Source organism: Equus przewalskii, chromosome 2, assembly GCF_037783145.1.
Source record: "Equus przewalskii isolate Varuska chromosome 2, EquPr2, whole genome shotgun sequence".
In the NCBI taxonomy this organism is placed as follows: domain Eukaryota; kingdom Metazoa; phylum Chordata; class Mammalia; order Perissodactyla; family Equidae; genus Equus; species Equus przewalskii.
Genome location: NC_091832.1, coordinates 58,467,030 through 58,484,999, shown reverse-complemented (window position 1 = coordinate 58,484,999; position 17,970 = coordinate 58,467,030). Strand labels below are relative to the sequence as shown.

Here is a 17,970-nt window from a genome sequence, read left to right as displayed (position 1 = left end):
CAAATCTTCTTTACCAGTCATTTGCTTTCATTTAGTAGAACTGGTTTTTCCATTAAAAGAAAATTAAATAAAATATGAGATGTTATTGTAGCTGCTTAAGAGGAGATTTGGGGATTATACTTCTTAGAAAAGTAATTTCTATTTCCCTCCTGCCCCCGGCATCCCGGTGCTGTGTCCCAGCTCAGCGACACACACAGCAAGAGCGTGCAGCGGCTGGCTGCTGGGCCGACACTGGCCACAGGCAGCAAGGGACAGTAGGATCTCTGGGACCTTCTAACTGAGGGTGTGTGGAGGGGCTCTCTGGCACTGGGAATTTTAACAAGCTGCACAGGAATTTCTGCGGCACATCAAAATATGAGGACCAGAATTCCAAATCATTAATTACTGACCAATGAATACAAGTTCAATCCCTGAACGATCAGAAGTACAAACCAGGGACCTCCTAACCCTTATCTGTCCCCCACTTCACACCACCCCTGTCCTAACCTTTGCAGTGCTGTTCCACCGACCTGGGGTGCCCTCCCTTACAATATGCACTTCTTTCTCCCCGCAAGCTAATTGCTACCTGCCCAAATCCTACATATTCTTGAAAACAGTTAAATACCTCTATGTACCTTTCTTTGATCCTATCAGCCAGAAGTAATTTCTTCTGTGGCTAAATTTCCATTTAATTTGTGCTTTATTTGCATCATTATCGCCTTCTACCTTGCTCTGCAGATATTAACACACACATTTCTCCAGTATTAGATGGCAAGCTTCTGGAGAGAAGGATTCATGTCAGATTCACCTTTATATCCACAGAACGCAGCACACGATAGGTGCTCTATTATTACAAAAAGAAGGAACAAATAAGAAACAAAGGAACAAAGGAAGGAAGGAAGGAGAACTCGTGTCCTTTCTTATAACTTTTATAGTTCTGTAGTTTGCAAAAACAAGCTGAGCTTGCTCCACAGACCATTAACATTTCTATATACACACTCAGCCTGCTAATAAAAGCACACTGAGGATTCTTAAAGGCCCTATAAGAAAGGCTTTATATCCTGGCTTTAGCATCGCTGGCATCTGTGGCATCTAAAACCTGAAAACGCTATTCCTCTGAGGTGTCATTAGCTTTCCGTGTGCCTTCAAAGGCTCAAAGACAATTTCCTGGACTCCTGTAAGAATGCCAGTTTCTTTCCAGCCACTGCAAAATATATCTTAGCTACCGCTGGAATTGTCATTTGCTTTCTATGCCTTCAAAAGCACTGTGAGAGATATAGCCCTGTACTATTATGGGCACTGGCGGTTTCCCTATGCCATATCAAAAGAGCCCTCCACAGTTTCTTTGTGTGTGCAGCCTCTGTGTGTGCACAGTGACACTAAGATTATTTTTCTGGTCACATGCCTTGTCCACAAAGCCTACTCAACTTTTATCTAAGAGCTTCCCAGAGAAAGAATAGGTCTGAGGGGAAAAATCCAAACAGTAACAACCCTTATTTCACTCAGATCTATATTAAGAGAACAATGGTAACAATGCTCTAAAATCCAAAATAATATTCACATATAGGTCAGAATTTAACCTATCTAGTCTTTCATAGCAGGGAGCAAGATGCGGTCACTATTCTCACCGAGTAATACCATTAGTCAAGGCATGAGCTCTCCTACTTGCCCTGAAAAGTTGCTATTCTATGTGATAGAATTATAAACAGTCTCTAATTCACAAAAGAATTATAAACAGTCTCTAATTCACAAAGCTGCTGAGGATTCTTCCACACTGTAAACACAGTGTTTTTCAGTGGGGGTGCGACTGGCATTTAGGGCAGGACAATTCTCCGCTGGGGGGCGGAAGGGGGGGACGGCGGAGGGGGTGCTGTACTGCACTCTGCTGAATGTTTTGCATCCCTGATAATGCCAGTAGCATCCCCAGTAATGTGATTCCCAAAAGTGCACCCCCAACATTCCCCGTTACCCACTTGCTCCTAAGTGGGGTGACTACAGCTAGCGCCTGAACCAACGTGCACGCACACATGCACACCCACATTCTAAAATCCACATTGCTACGCATATTATAGGTCATGGGGTGTATATATGTATGTATCACTAGAGAGATAAAGAAAAGGGAAATGTGGAGAGCAGAACGAACATTTGTCAAATGCTGACCGTGAGCAAGCCAGATGTGCACGGCTTAGGCAGACTTGGACACAGATGAGCTCGGCCATTTACAAACAGAATGTCTTTATTTTTCCTAACAACTGGTATCTTTGCTTTTTTGAGCTTCCTGGGACTCAACGATGGGGGAATGGGGAGAGGAAACCTAAAATCACCAATTAACAGCATTTCCACCCCTTCTGATGCGTACAGTCCTATCCGGTGTATTCTGTGCTCTAATTCTGTTACTAAAATCACGCCCCCTTCTCTCAGTTGGTCTCTCTCCTTCTCCTCCTCAAAGTCCTGCTTCTCAGTGCTCATGGTTCCCCTGGACCCAGGGCTATGGGGGCAGGGGGCAGCTGCTTATGCAAAAGAAGGAAAATCATTGTTTCAAGTTATTGCCTCAGCAATTTCTTCACCTCATCATTTTACACATACATCATCCCATTTAATTTTCTCAACAACCCTGAAAGATGTGCATTTTAATTCTCATTTTTAAGGTCAAATAAATTTTCCAAGTAGACAAGCCAATCTGTTCGTTCTAAAGCTGGGCTCGCTTCTCTTTACTTCTCTGCCTCTACAACACCATGCTACCACCATTACCACAAACAATGACGACGAGAATAACAATAACGTCAAGGAGTGTCCATGGCAGGAAAGCATCTGCTGCAAATTTGTGTCTGTCTGTTTAAAAATATAGTCTCAGGCAACCAGAAGCTAGAGGAATAGGATGTTCTGGTTGATGGACTCCATCAATTAGCCACAGAGTCCCTCTGCTTGTGCAGAATAGAATTGGGATAGTGTTATGATACAGTCTTCTCCCCTCAAGGGGCTTGCAAACTAGTGAGAAAATTAAGACACAGAGAAAGCACATGTTATACAATGTTGCTGCCTAAGTAGGGCTGACAGTAAAGGCATTTGGAAGTTTACCAAGGAGACTTGAATGTCTTCCTCAACTCCTGTCATAGAAAAAATCAATTTAAATATAATTAACATAACAAGTTTTTGATATGATTCACTATAACATGCCCACTGCATAGTAAACATTTAGTAAATATGCGTTGGATGAATGAATGAGTGAAGTAATGAATAGTACCTTTGATGAAAAAGAAGAGTTGAAGACCAGAGAACTTCTCAGTGGGTCTTTAGCACTGTCTAAAGGAAAAAGATACAAAACAGTAGCCCCTTCCCATGCTAGAGCTGGCTTAAATTTGGAATATCACCATGGGTAGAATTTTCCTCATAAAACGCACTTATATAGACAACAAGGCCAGGCTGAAAGGTAAGTGCTGACTAGCTTGTTTTCTAGGCTCAGCTACTGGCTAAGGGATCCAGGCCAGGCCCCACAGAGATGAGTCACGGAAGTTTGCATATACTAAAAGATAGTCAAAATCAGAAATGGCCAATCTAGTAATGCCACATGATCTTGAATAGGCTTATGTTAATGTTTTCCTACCATTGGAATTAAAACAGAAACTTCTTGAAGTTCTCCTGAAGAACTCATGGAGAAGGAGAATATATCCGCTTTCCTGCTCTTCCTCAACACACCGCAGGCCACAGAGGGTCTCTAACTGACTCCAGCTTGGCGAACACTGCCCCAGATGAAAAGACTGAGCTGGCAGCAGGCCACATGCAAAGAGAAATCATTCCACATGTGGGAAATAAAAAAATCCATTCTTCCTGAATGTCTGAAAAAAAAACACTTGAAGTTAAGTAAGACTTAAATTTCTATAACACCATAAAGAAAATAATATATGGTTTTCATACCTGAATTTCTCTACTTGTATTTATTCAAACTCTGACATTTTTTAATTATGCATTTCTTTTACTTAACAACAATCTTTTGAATTTCAATCAAATTAGCTAAAGTACTTGCTAATTTACTCAATTCTCTTTTATCAATAAATAGAACAAGTGTCCTTATCCCCAGTATCAAATATTCATTGACTGTTTTAATGCTAACTAGTAAATAAGCTTCAGGAAGGATCCCTGGAGAATACCATTTAATATGTCACCTTCCATTCATTCCTTCTGGGTGACGTCTAGTGACGTCTACTCTTGTGAAACAAATCTACCTTGTAAAATGGCCGCTAAATGCAAGTATGAACTCTAAACCAAGTTCAAAAAGTGGGTTATCCAATGAAATGTGGTATATACATCCAAAGGAATATTATCCAGCCTTAAAAAGAAATGAAATTCTGATACATCCTACAACATGGTTGAACCTTAAGGACATCATGCTAAATGAAATCAGTAAGTCAGACACAAAAGGACTAACACTGTCATGATTCTGCTTACATGAGGTACCTAGAATAGGCAATTCATACAGACAGAAAGTAAAATAGAGGTTACCAGGGGCTCAGGAGAGGGGGAAATGGGGAGTTATTGTTTAATGGATATAATTTCTATTTAGAATGATGAAAAAGTTCTAGAAATGGATAATGGTGATAGTTGTACAACATGTGAATGTACTTAATGCCACTCAGCGGTACACTTAAAAATTGTTAAAATGGTAAATTTACCACAATACGAATATTTTATGTATATTTTACCACAATAAAAAAAAAAGGTTATCCAAATCAAGGACAATTACAAATGATTCGGTTTCTCCTTCCCCCAATCATACCCTATATATATCTTATTAGTTTGTTTATAAAACAAGCCAAGCACTGTAAAGAGAAAAAACAAAATTGAACACAGTCTCACTTAAAAAACTTGAGGACAAAAAAAAATCTAGACGAGCACAGCAGATATCCTACAGAGGGGACAAAGCACTCTGGAATTTACAAACTGAGAGTGAGTAAGGACACAAAGCTATGAATTCTAGAGCAAAGTCTGGAAGTTAAGTTCACCAAAATATCAAATGTGGTTATCTCTGGGGGATAGGATTTTTCAGTGATTTTTACTTTCTTTGTATTTTGGGGTACTATTGGACTTCATTCATAGTAAGCATGCGTCATTTAACAAAAACAATACACTTATTTAAAAAAGAAAAAGTGAGTAAAACAATGGAGTCCATTTTGTCCATCTTCCTCCATTTTGTCTGGCTTCAACAACTTTGACCAAAGACACAACTCCACTCATCAGGCAGTATTTATTAATTTATTAATTATAGGAATCTTGGGTTCCTACCCGGGGGACAGTCTCCCAAGTATAGTATGGAAGTAGCATAATTTCCAGGGTTTTCCTTTCTTTCCTTTTAAAGATGGATAAAAACACAGCCTTCTTCCAAAATCAGGTGGAGTTCTGTAGGAAACCTGACTCTTGGTGCCTTTGATTAGCCTCAAATCATAAAAGGTGTGGCAAAGGCCCTTTGATGGGGTTGATGGTTGTCTTACTATAAAATGGCCAAAAGCTTTTAGTAGCCCAACAGAGAATGAATCATTGCTGTGAGTAACAACACTTACTGGTATCAATTTCTGTGAATGAATGTTAGTCATCATTAAATGATGGCAGAGGTTAAGATGCTGCATCATCTCTTACACAATACCTTCGTGGACCAATTGACATTTTGAACATCCAAAAATGTTCAGGAGGAAGAACTTTCATTAGAGACTGTCAGATGACTTTGAAGACTAGAGAATGTCTCTATCATTCAGTGCTGCTCAATGGCTCCCCCTTTGCCTTCAGGATCAAGTTCTAGCTCGTTAGCCTCGTGGCTGAGGTCCTTCATAAGGTGGCCCTGAATATTCTCCAGCCTCATCTCTCACCATACTCTCCACGCTGCTTCCCTCCAGCAACAGCCAGCAGGTCCAGACCAATTCCCTCTCACCTTAGCACCACTGCACAGGTTATAGGTTATTCCCATTCCTGGCGTGCCCCTACTTCTCTCCCCTCTCCTTCTGCTTATCTAACTCCTACTCCTCCTTCAAGGCACAGGGCAAGTGTTCGACTACCTGGGTTCACTTTTCTATTCAAACTTTTATCTGTGGCTCCCTGCTCTTGGCCCCCAGCCCTGCCACACCACCCTGTCCAACCCTGTGAGAAACTCCCCAAGTCTTATTCACCCAGGTGTCCCAACATCATAGGCTACCCATGGAGGAAGCACACAGTAAATGTTTTTGAACAAATGAGTGATGTCACTGAACTCATGACTTTTCATGTTAAGAGGAATGACTGCTCCCAGAGAGTCAGGTCTCCTAGCTTTTCTAATCAGTACCAGATTTGGATCACAACGAGATGTGCAAAAAGACCAGCTCTCCACCCACATCAGGAGTCAGTCCAGTGGCCCAACTGCATGCTCTTCCCTGGCAAGGATTTAAAGTTTAACCGGAACACGACAGGTGCTCAGCTTACAACTAGCGAAGGAGGACTAAGGAGTGAGGACCTCTCCCACGTAGTCAAGGCGCTGAGAGTCCAGCCCCAGAGGACAGACCTAGCCAGAAAGTTGCCCTCTGCTCTTCAAAGGAAACACTTGGCAGCTTTTATACTCCATAGAATGTTCTGGCACAATTACTGAACTTATCCTCAACATCTAGAAGGCTATCATGGTTGATCTTCTGAAATCACTAATGACCAAGACGTAGTAACTAGTGGTTCATCAAGTTGATAGAAGTGGTGATGGCATCAACACTTCCTAGCTAAAATTTTCCATTTTATTCCCATCTTACAATTCAATATCTCTATTTAATCACAAAATGAATTATCTTCCAAAATAATAAATGTTCAGTACCTTTCTAAATAATAAAATACATTTTCCCAGCACATGTTTATAGCTTTATTTTTATGCTAGAACTGATGTGAAATTACACGTCATGAATTATTCATACCCTCCAATTTAATTCAATTATTTTTACTGAATTCATATCTAATCCTAAAAATGTTTAACTCAACCAAAAGAAGTCATCTCTGCACGCTTCAATAATAGATTTCTTACAAAATTTCAGGAAAGATAAGTGCATATTTGGTTTGAAATGGCAAAGCATATTATAATTATAATGATGAAAATAATTTTAATTATTTAACCATACATTCTGTTCTATTTACTGACTGATGTCTCATAAAGGGAAATTTATTTAATATCAAAGTAGAATCATAGGGGCAAGAAGTGGCTCTTAGTTCCAATTGTGGCACCAAAGTCACTTTTAGATTTTCCACAAGATTTGCACATATAATAGGCAGATCCCCTCTTAAATGAGAGCAGATACTTTGCCCAATCAAAAGCATAAATTTTGTGCTTATAGAAGAGATCTGATTTGTCACGTAGAAATCAGAAGAGGGTAACCATTGTTCCCCTCCTTAGTGAAAAACCCTTTGAGGCTCATGCCTCTTACCTACTGACCTCCTTGGAACTGTTCCCACTTTGTCAATGGCTTTGCCAACTGTCTCCCTATCCATCTCTCCATCTCATACCCTAGCACCATTTAGGGGTGGCCTCAATGTTCCCAAAGAAGGCATTGGAACTCCCTTGCCTCTAAGTTCCTAGATGTCTTCAGTTCCATTGACTTTCACCACCACTTCACTTGCACCACCCATATCCGCAGCCACACTCAAGCTGGAGATCCCTCTACCCTCCAATCCCAAATGCCAACGAACCATTCTCTGACCACAGCTTCACAGAACTTTTCCGCTCATCACACTTGCTCTCTAACTTCATCAAGACTTCCATCCCCTTGGCCCCACTAAGTTCTCTGGATCCACTTACATTCCTAATAAGACTATACATCACAATTAATCATTTAAATCACTTACTTTTAACAAATAGACGTCATTTTTTTATACACACCTATTATGCCATGCATTCATAAGGAGTGGGTCCCAGCAGCTCAGGCTTTTTCCATTGGTTCTCACAAACTGTGCTTCTCTGGGCAGAGGAGGCTGGTGCTTCAGTTGAAACCAGGTACCTTTCTCCTTGGCTTCCTTCTTTTTCTGATTACTCCCCTTCATGAGTTTCAAGAAGCTCTCTTGGCTCTTAGAGTGCTTACTATGCTCAATACATATATTAACACTCTTGGCAATAACTTTTTCTTTAACTTGTTTGTTTACAACAACACCAACAGCATGCTGGGTACACTGTAGACTCTTCCAGTTTTGCCATGGTAACATTTGTGGGCCATGCCTTTTTGAACAGTGCCCATTCCCTTGATGTCTACAATATCACACTGCCTGTAGATTCACATGTATGCTACCAAAGGAACAACTCCATGTTTTCTAAAAGGCCTAGAGAACATGTAGCAGGTGCCTCTCCTCTTTCCCTTTGTGTTCGTCATTTTGGCGAATTATTAGAAGATGGCAATTCCAAATGAAAGGCTTAAATCACTCCTTGCCCCAACCTCCAACTCTTTTCCCTCTAAACTTCTGCCACACCTAACCCACAAAGTCCCACACCTGGATGGCTATAAGCATCTATTTTCCCACTTCTATACCAGCCTCCTGAGTACTGCTAGAAGAAGTCACACTGTCATTTAGGTTAGTGCTATGACAAAGTTATGGTATCCAGCCTCAGGAGAACCATCAGTGGCACCCAAAAATCCTCTATATGCCTCTAATGAAAACCCTCTACCACTCTCCACATCATCTATTTCAAACCGTCCTCACCCTCCTCAAGCCCTCACCCTCTCATTTCAATTTCACTGCCCACTCCTACCTCACAGAAAAACCTAGAAGTTATCCAGAAGATACTGTCTTAATCTTGCCCACCATCAACAAATTTATCTGCATCAGTAATATCTTCACTGCCAGGTTAAAAGGATGAGAGCCTGTCTTACACCTGTCTATTTCAATGGCATTTTTTTAAGTGACTACTCTTTTTTAAGTTTTTCCAAAATATTTGACTTAATTTTAATGCAAACAAAAGCTTTTTCTGTTTTTGCACTTATATTCCATTGGTTTGCCTAATATATAATTAACTTGTGAAAACTTAGTAACTAGCACAACTGACATAAAAAGGTTTGGGAACAAACATGTCAGACTCCTGGCAAAGCATGCAAATTACAGAAGTGCGCAGATCTATGAAGATATAGACTACTGGCTGAAAGCACTCCGTCTAACAAGCACCTCTGTTGCAATGCTTTAAGAGACAAAGAGGCTTATCAATTAATACAGTGAGTCTGGTAGATGGAAATCAGTCAAGAGAGTGGCTACTGTCTTGTTTTACACTTATCATGCTTTACTTTAATTACACAATTTGTTTACATAATCATCTCGCCTACCATATTCTAACTCCCTGAAGAAAAGTTCTATGCCTTCTCATTTTGGTGTCCTGAACATATCTAGCACAGTTCCAAGGAAATTATAGATATTCAGCAAATATTTTGAATTGAATTGAACTGAACTGAACTGAATTGAATTGACATGATACTGACTAAAATTTTTGGATATAAAAATCCAAAAAGTTTTAGATGCATTTTGTGTGTGACTGAGACATACATGGAGAGGTGGGTCCTTAATTCTTGGTGTCACTACCCCTTTGTACACATTCCATGGTGCTAGTGTTGGAAACCAGACACCAATAGGCAGATTACAGGTCTCAGACAGTGTGGCATCTCTTCCAATTAACAAAGTTCTTCTTGCTCATCACTGAAAATCCCACGTCCTTCCTATTTGGTACAATTCAAACTCAATGCTTCCAACCTCAGCAGAGCCTTCAGTGTTGCTGAATATTACTTTCTCCTTGTGCCTAATAAGTTCCTCTGCTGGACATTCTGTTTGCTCTTCCAGAACCACTCTCCACTCTGTGTGTGCCCTGTCAGGACTATGCATCGATGGGCTCCCTTGATCCCTGACTTCTTGTTGGGTTCAGCCAATGGGAGACGCTGGCGGGAGACTGGACAGCAGAAAGACTGGGTGGAAATATATTCCCCTGGCTGTCTCTCCCAACCAGACCACAGTTTGGCATTGGTTGTGTTCCTCTACTGAAGGGCAGAATTCCTGTAGGGTGATCTTCTCCTATAGCCCTGGTTCCATTCTTGTAATGGCTCCCTCCTCTTGCCCCCTTGGGTCTAGGAGTGTTAAAACTATTTCTAGATCCTCAGTACTCACCATTCCTTGATGGTTTCTTTTACCCCTGCCCACATCTTTGTAAACAGTACCTTCTTTCAGCTTTCTCCAATTGTTATCCTTCTTGAGTATATTTCTGCCAGGACCCTCACTAAGTCCATTTGTCCACTACACAGGGACAATTCCAAGACTTTACCATTCTCAGTATTCTACTCAAGGCCTAAATTCTGGGAAGTTTTCCTCTCAACCCCATCTCCTCTCCTGCCCTAAGGCTGTTCTTCACTGACAACCTGGACTCCAAGTATCAAGCGCATGCCTCTATTATAGCACTCAACACTTTTCTCTTTGTCACACATTTCTTTGAATGTTTTCCTCTCCAAAAGGGCAAGGCTGTGCATTAATCATCTCAGTAACCCTAGTGCTTATCAGAGAACCAAATACATACAGAAATACCTTGCCATGATTGCTTTTCCATGTTAGAGTAACTCCACACTTCAATCATTCAGCCCACAGCAAACCATTCCCAAGTGAGGGACTTAATCACCAGTTCTCTGAGGTTGCAGCAGACAGCACATTAACCAAATGGCCTTTATTACCTCCTCTAACTGCTAAGGAACGTGACCCGGTGAAGACTTAAAAAACAGGCTCCTACAGTGTCCTGTTATCATCTTGTTCATCAAAAATCTTTTTCCTTCAACAGACACTTATTCATATTTTATTATGAAGACATGCATTTTATGGACAAATTATATAGTAATATTAAAACATACTAGAAATAATATCCAAGATAATGGATCTCCATGGAGTTAACAGCTGTAATTCACTACCATGCTCTTTGAGAGTGCTTGTGTAGACACAAGCCATGAACTATAAGCAAGCAGAACAAGAGCCTACACAGCTGTTCGAGAGCTGAAAGGCACATTCCAGATCCCCCATGTTCACAGGGGATTCCAGAGGTCTTGGGAATAGGGGGATTCTCCTCAAGGGTATCTAGAACCTGATTTCAAGAATACTGAGGTCCTCCTTGAGGGGGCCAAATCAGCCTGGCCTGAGCCAAGAAAGCCAAGGATTGTTGCCTTCCAATATTTTAGACACCAATAAGTTTCTACCCAAGGTGATCCTACATCCCAGATGTTCTAGCACAAGCCCAGAGACCAACTCTGCCATTGAGGGGAGGGGGGAAATTGGATAAGAGTTTCACAAAAGATGTAACAGGGGAGCTGGTTTAAAGAATGTGTAGAAGTTTACCAGCTAGTAAAAATAAGGAAGCACAGTCTAAGCAAAAAAAAAAAAAGAAAAAAAAAAACAGGAGGTGCAAAGGCACAGACGTAGGGAAGAGCAGGAAATTTGGGGAAAGGACAAAGAGATCAAGCACAGGGTATGGAGAGGAAAGGGAGGAGAAGAGGATATCAAGATGGCTTGGGCTTAGGTTGTAAAGAACTTTGAGTACTCACCTGAAGAGTCTGGACTTTACTGTGGGGAAAATGGAGAGCCACTGAAGGTCTTTGAAAAAAGAGATGATTAGGCCTATAGTATGACCTCAGTGAGATCATAAACCACTTGAGGCGAAGATACGTCTTCTATGGTTATTTATGTCATCCAGAGGCCTTTACACATAGTTGGAACCATGATTTACATATTTTTGTTTCCCTTTAGCATTTCCCACAGTTCACTGCATACAGCTAATACTCAGTCGATGTTTGCTGAATAAATGAATAAAAGAGTCATTATTATCAAGTCCTTCCTAGAATCGAGGATGTACACCACTGACCGATGAGACGTGCCAAGGCTATACAGGCAATGAAGTAAAATATTACTCCAGCGCAGGACTGAGGACTAAGAAAAGCCACAGCTATGCCCAAGATCTGCCAGCCAACGCTAGCCCAGGGGGATAGTTAAAACCCAGTGAAAATAAAATAGCCAGAAACTTCCACTAAAATCTTGTAAACACCTTTGATTTGGTGGCTCTATCTTCCCTGACTGATGAAAATTAAACATCTCCTCCAAGTGATAAGTGCATCATGTGTTTTTATTTGTGCTCAACCTTTGGTATCTTCTTATCAAGATGGAATGTTACATTTGTGTTAATTCAAGCAAGGAAGCAGGGACCCAGGATTTTTCTTTATCACAGCAATCAGAGATTCATTCATCACTGAAAATGAGAGTAAATTTAGGTTTTCTCTGAAAACATTTCTAACTGGCTCATCAGAGCAAAGAGAGTCCAAGTTACCGAAAATTAAAATATTTTAATGCTAGCAAGTAACATTCACAGCCTTCATCAAAAACCCTGAAATGTATTTGCTTGATCTTAAGGTAACTGAGCAAGTACGTGCATGGATAACACTCACATCAGCACCATCAAATTACTGATTATCCACATATACAAGACACTTTGTTGGATTAATAAAAGACATGATCCCAACAACTAAGATTCATTCTAATACCCAGAATACAGAAACTTACATTCACAGAAAGCCAGTCTTTCTCCATTCCCAAAGAGAAGAGCCACGAGTTCACACTTACACAGGACAGAACAGCCCATGCTCCCCTTTATGCACATTGCAGCCAGCCAGAGTGCCGAGACAACCCAGCCCATGGGAAAGCTGTGGATTTTCCAGACTATCTTTGTGCCCCTTTGAGTGACCCTTTCCTCTCTTTCTTGGAAATTCTTCTTCTTAAATGCCCAGTGCTCTCTCTGGGCCTGGGGAGCCCTCTTCTCCAATCTCTCTCTAGACTTACCCATCCTGTGTCCCATCCTGCGTCATTGGCTCTTCCCTTGAAAACCAACTTGGGAAATCAATCCCAGACAAAGCAGGAATGCCTAACAGGAATGCCTCATGATGTGCTGCAGAGGAATCCAGGTTCTAAAAGAGGACTCCTGGAAAGCATAAGGCAGAGAAATAATTGCCCAAGGTGGAATTTCGGGCATTACGCAGCCAGAGTTATTTTGGGCAGCAGTGCATTTTCAGCGCCCCTCATATTATTCCACGAGGTAAGTCAACTATTTTGCCAATATCCAAGCCTCTACCCCACATACAGCCCAAACAGAACTTAATCTTTTTTAAAGTCTAAGATGCCTGGTTCCACCTTAGCAGACCTTGCTCTGTGCTTCTATGGCATCTCAGGCTTATAACAATGACATGTTATCAAACTGTATCAAAATTATTTGTTTATTTGTCTAGCTTCTTGCCTCCAACAATCTGTGGATACCCATATCTTAAGGGGAGGGACTACATCTTTGATCTCTGTACCCTAGAGCCCAGCACAGAACTCAGCATTCAGTAAGTGCTCAATAACTGTCAAATGAATACGTTTTTAACTCAACATGTGAAATTAATGAACCATTACTTGGTTCATTAATACTACAATCTAACTTGAGTTTTAATGTTGTTGGTTGAAAGGATGGTTCTTTCCTTCTTTGAGACACAACTTTAAGCCCTGTGCCACAGCAGCAGAGCAAGGCCATTATTTCAGCAGTGCTGGTCACGGCGGTGGCTCCAGCTTGAATTGACACCTCCATCCCCTCTAGTCACCACGGGTTAGACATTAAAGAAACGTGCAGGACCTACGGGAACGTGCAGCTACTCTTGGCCCTACTGTCCCTAACACAGCCTGATATTTTTTTCCAAATAGTGTCTTCATTGTTTTAAAAATTGATACAGTTTGCATTTTTTATACTTTCTATTCATTAATCCATTCATTAAATAGCTATCGAGGGGGCCGACCCAGTGGCGCAGCGGTTAAGTTCGCACGTTCCACTTCTCAGCGGCCCAGGTTCGCCGGTTTGGATCCCGGGTGCGGACATGGCACCGCTTGGCACGCCATGCTGTGGTAGGCGTCCCACGTATAAAGTAGAGGAAGATGGGCACGGATGTTAGCTCAGGGCCAGGCCTCCTCAGTGAAAAGAGGAGGACTGGCAGTAGTTAGCTCAGGGCTAATCTTCCTCAAAAGAAATAAAAATAAAAATTAATGAAAAATAAAAAAAATAAAAAGCTATTGAGTGTCAGTTGTGTTCTATTCTAACTTCTAAATGCTGGGGATACAGCAGTGACTAAGACAAAGTCCCTGCCCCCATGGGGTCAATCCAGATTCTTCAAACTCATCATGCAAATACATGAGGCCTCCTTAACCATGACATTCAACGTCTCGTCTACCCAGGAAGTGAATAATCAAACACAGCTTATGGTATCGATCTTCTAGAAAACTTAGTAGTGTCTGACTACTCCCTCTATCAAATGAAATCTGATTAGTCACTGTATTCATTTCCTAGGGCTGCGGTATCAAATTACCCAAATTTGGTGGGTTAAACACAGAAATTTATTCTGTCACAGTCTGGAGGCCAGAATCCAAAATCAAGGTGTCAGCAGGGCCACGCTCCCGTGAAGGCTCCAGGGAAGGGTCTCTCCTTTGCTGCTTCCTAGCTTTTGGTAGCTCCTGGCAATCTTTGGTGTTCCTTAGTTTGTACCTGCATCACGCCAGTCTCTGCCTCCGTCTTCAAATGACCTTCTTTATGTGGCTTCACGTGGTCTGTCTTCCGCATGTGTCCTCACATGGCTTTCTTCCATGGGTATCTTTGCATGGCCTTCTTCTCTCTCTCTCTGACCTCCCTACCATTCCAAAAATCTAACCCCTACACGACTGCCAAAGTCTTCCTTCTAAGGTTCTATGGATACATTTTTCCTCATAAATATTTAATCTATCTTTAATTCATTTTGCTATGAGGTGTGAGATAGGGACATAACTTTACTTTTTTAATATAGTTAGCCAGTTGCCCCAACACAGTTTACAAAATTATCCATCCTTTCACCTCTGATGATGTAATGTCATCTTTATCTTACAATAAATTCCCATGTGAATCTGGGTCTTCTCTTCTTTTCCATCAATCCATTGGCTTATTCCATTGCTAAAACCACACTGTTTACTAACTTTATAGTATGTTTTAATATCTGGTATATAAGTCCTCATCATTATTGTTCTTTTTTTTCTCCAAATATATCTTGAGTATTCTCATGCATTTACTGTTCCAGCTGAACTTTATAAGTGTTTTAGCAAATTGTTCAAAAAATTTTCATTGGGATTTTTGCTGGAATTATATTTCATTTACATATGAGACCTGAGACAATTGGCATCTTTACAATATTTGAGTCTTTCACTAATTTAAGGCCTTCTTTACATCCTTCAGTGAGGTTTTATAATTTCTTCCCCACAGGTCCTTTACATTCTTTCACTCATTCCCTGGCTCATCTCTTTAACCATCCATTAGCCATCACTCTCAAGCATAAGGCCTTTGCTTCTCTGTGGAGTTTCCTAAAAAAAATCCCAACCATAGCTCAATCCAAGTGCTCACCTTCAACATGCATACACTTGAAATGAGATTCCACTTTGCACCCACTAGGACAGCTACAATCAAAAAGACACACAAGTGTGGACGAGGATGTGGAGAAACTGGAAGCCTCATATATGTTACTGGTGGGAATGTAAAACGGTGCAGCTGCTGTGGAAAACAATTTGGAAGGTCCTCAAAAAGTTAAACACAGGTTTCCATATGCCCTAGTAATTCTACTCCTAGTTATAGCCCCGAGATAATCGAAAATATATGTCCACATAAAAACTGGCCCATAAATCTTCATAGCAGCATTATTAATGATAGCCAGAAAGTAGGAACAACTCAAATGCCCATCAATTGATGAACGGATAAACAAAATGTGGTATATCCAGTCAATGGAATATTATTCAACCATAAAAAGGAATGAAGTTCTGATAAATGCTTCAACATGGATGAACCTTGAAAACATTATGCTAAGCAAAAGAAGCCAGAAACCAAAGATCACTTACTACATGATTCCATTTAAATGAAAGGTCCCGAATAGACAAATCCTAAGAAAAAGGAAGTAGATTAGCGGTTGCCAAGGGCTGAGGGGAGGGGAGAATGAGGAGTGATTGCTAAGGGGTACAGAGTTTCTTTCTGGGATAATGAAAATGTGCTGTAATTAGATAGCGGTGACAGCTCCACAACTTTGTGAATATCCTAAAAACCACCGAATTGAATATTATAAAATAGGGAATTTTATAGTTAGCAAATTATATCTCAATGAAATAATAAAAACTAGTTTTTAAAAAAACCTGTGTATACATGGGCTGCTAAGTGCTTCTGGGGAGAATCACCTAAACTCACAGATTGTTGCCATTATAAATTCCTGGTCCTCCACCCTTAACTGAGTACCCTGCTAACCTTCCATGTTTTCCTAGCCAGTTCTCTCTCATTCTCTTCTTAACGGCAGGGCACTACTTTACTCAAATCTCCACCCTTCCACTGCCCATTCACTCTCAGCAGATATCATCTCAAAGCAACAAATTTCCCCACTTCCCATCAGTAAGCCTATAGACCTCACTGTCGGCACCAATCCCCTCTTCCCAACCTCCCGTCACAGGGAAGAGCTGTTTCTCCTCCTTTCCAGGCTAATCCCTGTGCTCTATACCCCAGTCCTCCAAGGAAGATCCCTCTGTCCCCTCCCCTGCGTCTTCAACCTCAGCTTCTCTCTCAGCCTTTAAACATGCTCTATCCCACATCACACAAAAAACCCCAGAGTGACATTATCAAGATGGCGACACAGGTCATTCCGGACTCCAGTTCCCCTCACAAGAAGACCAGCTAGCAACTATCCATAGACAAGGACACCATTGTGAAAACCCCAGAACCCAGAGGTGAGACTGAAGCCCCCTGCTGGACCACAGAGAACGAGAAGAGTGCCATTAGACAGGTAAGAGGAAGGACTACATTCTGACCACATCGCTCCTCCCCTAGGCTGGCAAAGCACCACACCCAGAGGGCCCAATGGGCCTACAGTTTCTCCAGTGGGAAAAAGAGAGCCCAAGGTGGACATCCAGCTCCCCCAGCATTGTGGGACACTTCCTACAAGGCCCACTCAGGTCTTGCCTCATGGGGATTCCTGGGGGAATCTGCCAGTCTTGACCACTGGGGATCAGATAGAGATGGCGAAGAGGGCAGGGCTTACAGCAACCAGCCCTCAGATCTTGGGAGACATTCTTGCTTGCAAGGGCGCCAGAGCAGAGATCCCAACCAGCAGCTCTGCTCATCTGCAGAACCAAGCTAAGCCATCTCGTTAGGGAGCTTGGCTAGCAGTTGTGCCTGATTTGGGTCACCAGACAATAAGCCATATGGGCTATGGAGCCTGTTCTATGGTCCTGCCCAGGCAGGGAAGCAAACGTGCAGCCCCACCCAATTACTGAGCATAGCCTCCATTCTGCCCAACCAGGAAGCCTGGCGAGAGAGAGCCTAGGCAGCCACGGAGCCCATCCTACAGCCCCTCTTAGGCAGGGAACCAAAGCATCAGCCTGGCCCAACTGTTAAGTATAGCCTCTGGCCCCACATAACCAGGGAGCCTGAATAGTGGCTCTGGGCAGGCTCAGAGCCCAGCCTAGGGTACTGCCCAGCAACAGAGCCCAGCCTACAGCTCCGCCCTGCTCAACTATTTTATATAGCCAGTGGCTTCACCTAGGCGGGGAGCCCTGCCAGTGACCCACCACAGACAGGAAGCATAGTCTGGGCCCCCAATCAACAAGAAATCCCGGACAGTGGCCCTGCTTAACCTTGGAGCACAGTCTCTAGACCCACTCAATTGCTGGATACAGCTGAAGGCCCTTCCCCACCAGAAAGCCCCACCAGTGACCTTGCCGAACAGCAGAGCATGGCCAGCAACCTACCTGATCTTGAGGCCCAGCCTGTGATGTGCCCAACTTTGGCCCAAAGCCTACACCCCCTGCTGATTGCAGAGCACAGCCTGAGGTCCTTCTGACCACAAAGCCCTGTGGGCCTGTCCCGAGCACCATCCCATTGGGGAGCATGGCTTGACAGCCCACCCCACCAGGAGTAATTGCAGAACT

General features: G+C 42.2%; 1 protein-coding gene and 1 pseudogene across 10 annotated transcripts in view; both read right to left on the bottom strand.

Moving 5' to 3' along the window:
- Window positions 1–17,970, bottom strand: part of MSRA (methionine sulfoxide reductase A) — a 391,817-nt gene that overhangs the window by 318,507 nt on the left and 55,340 nt on the right. The gene's annotated exons all lie outside the window — the stretch shown is intronic.
- Window positions 7,752–8,354, bottom strand: LOC103549918 (large ribosomal subunit protein eL21-like; annotated as a pseudogene).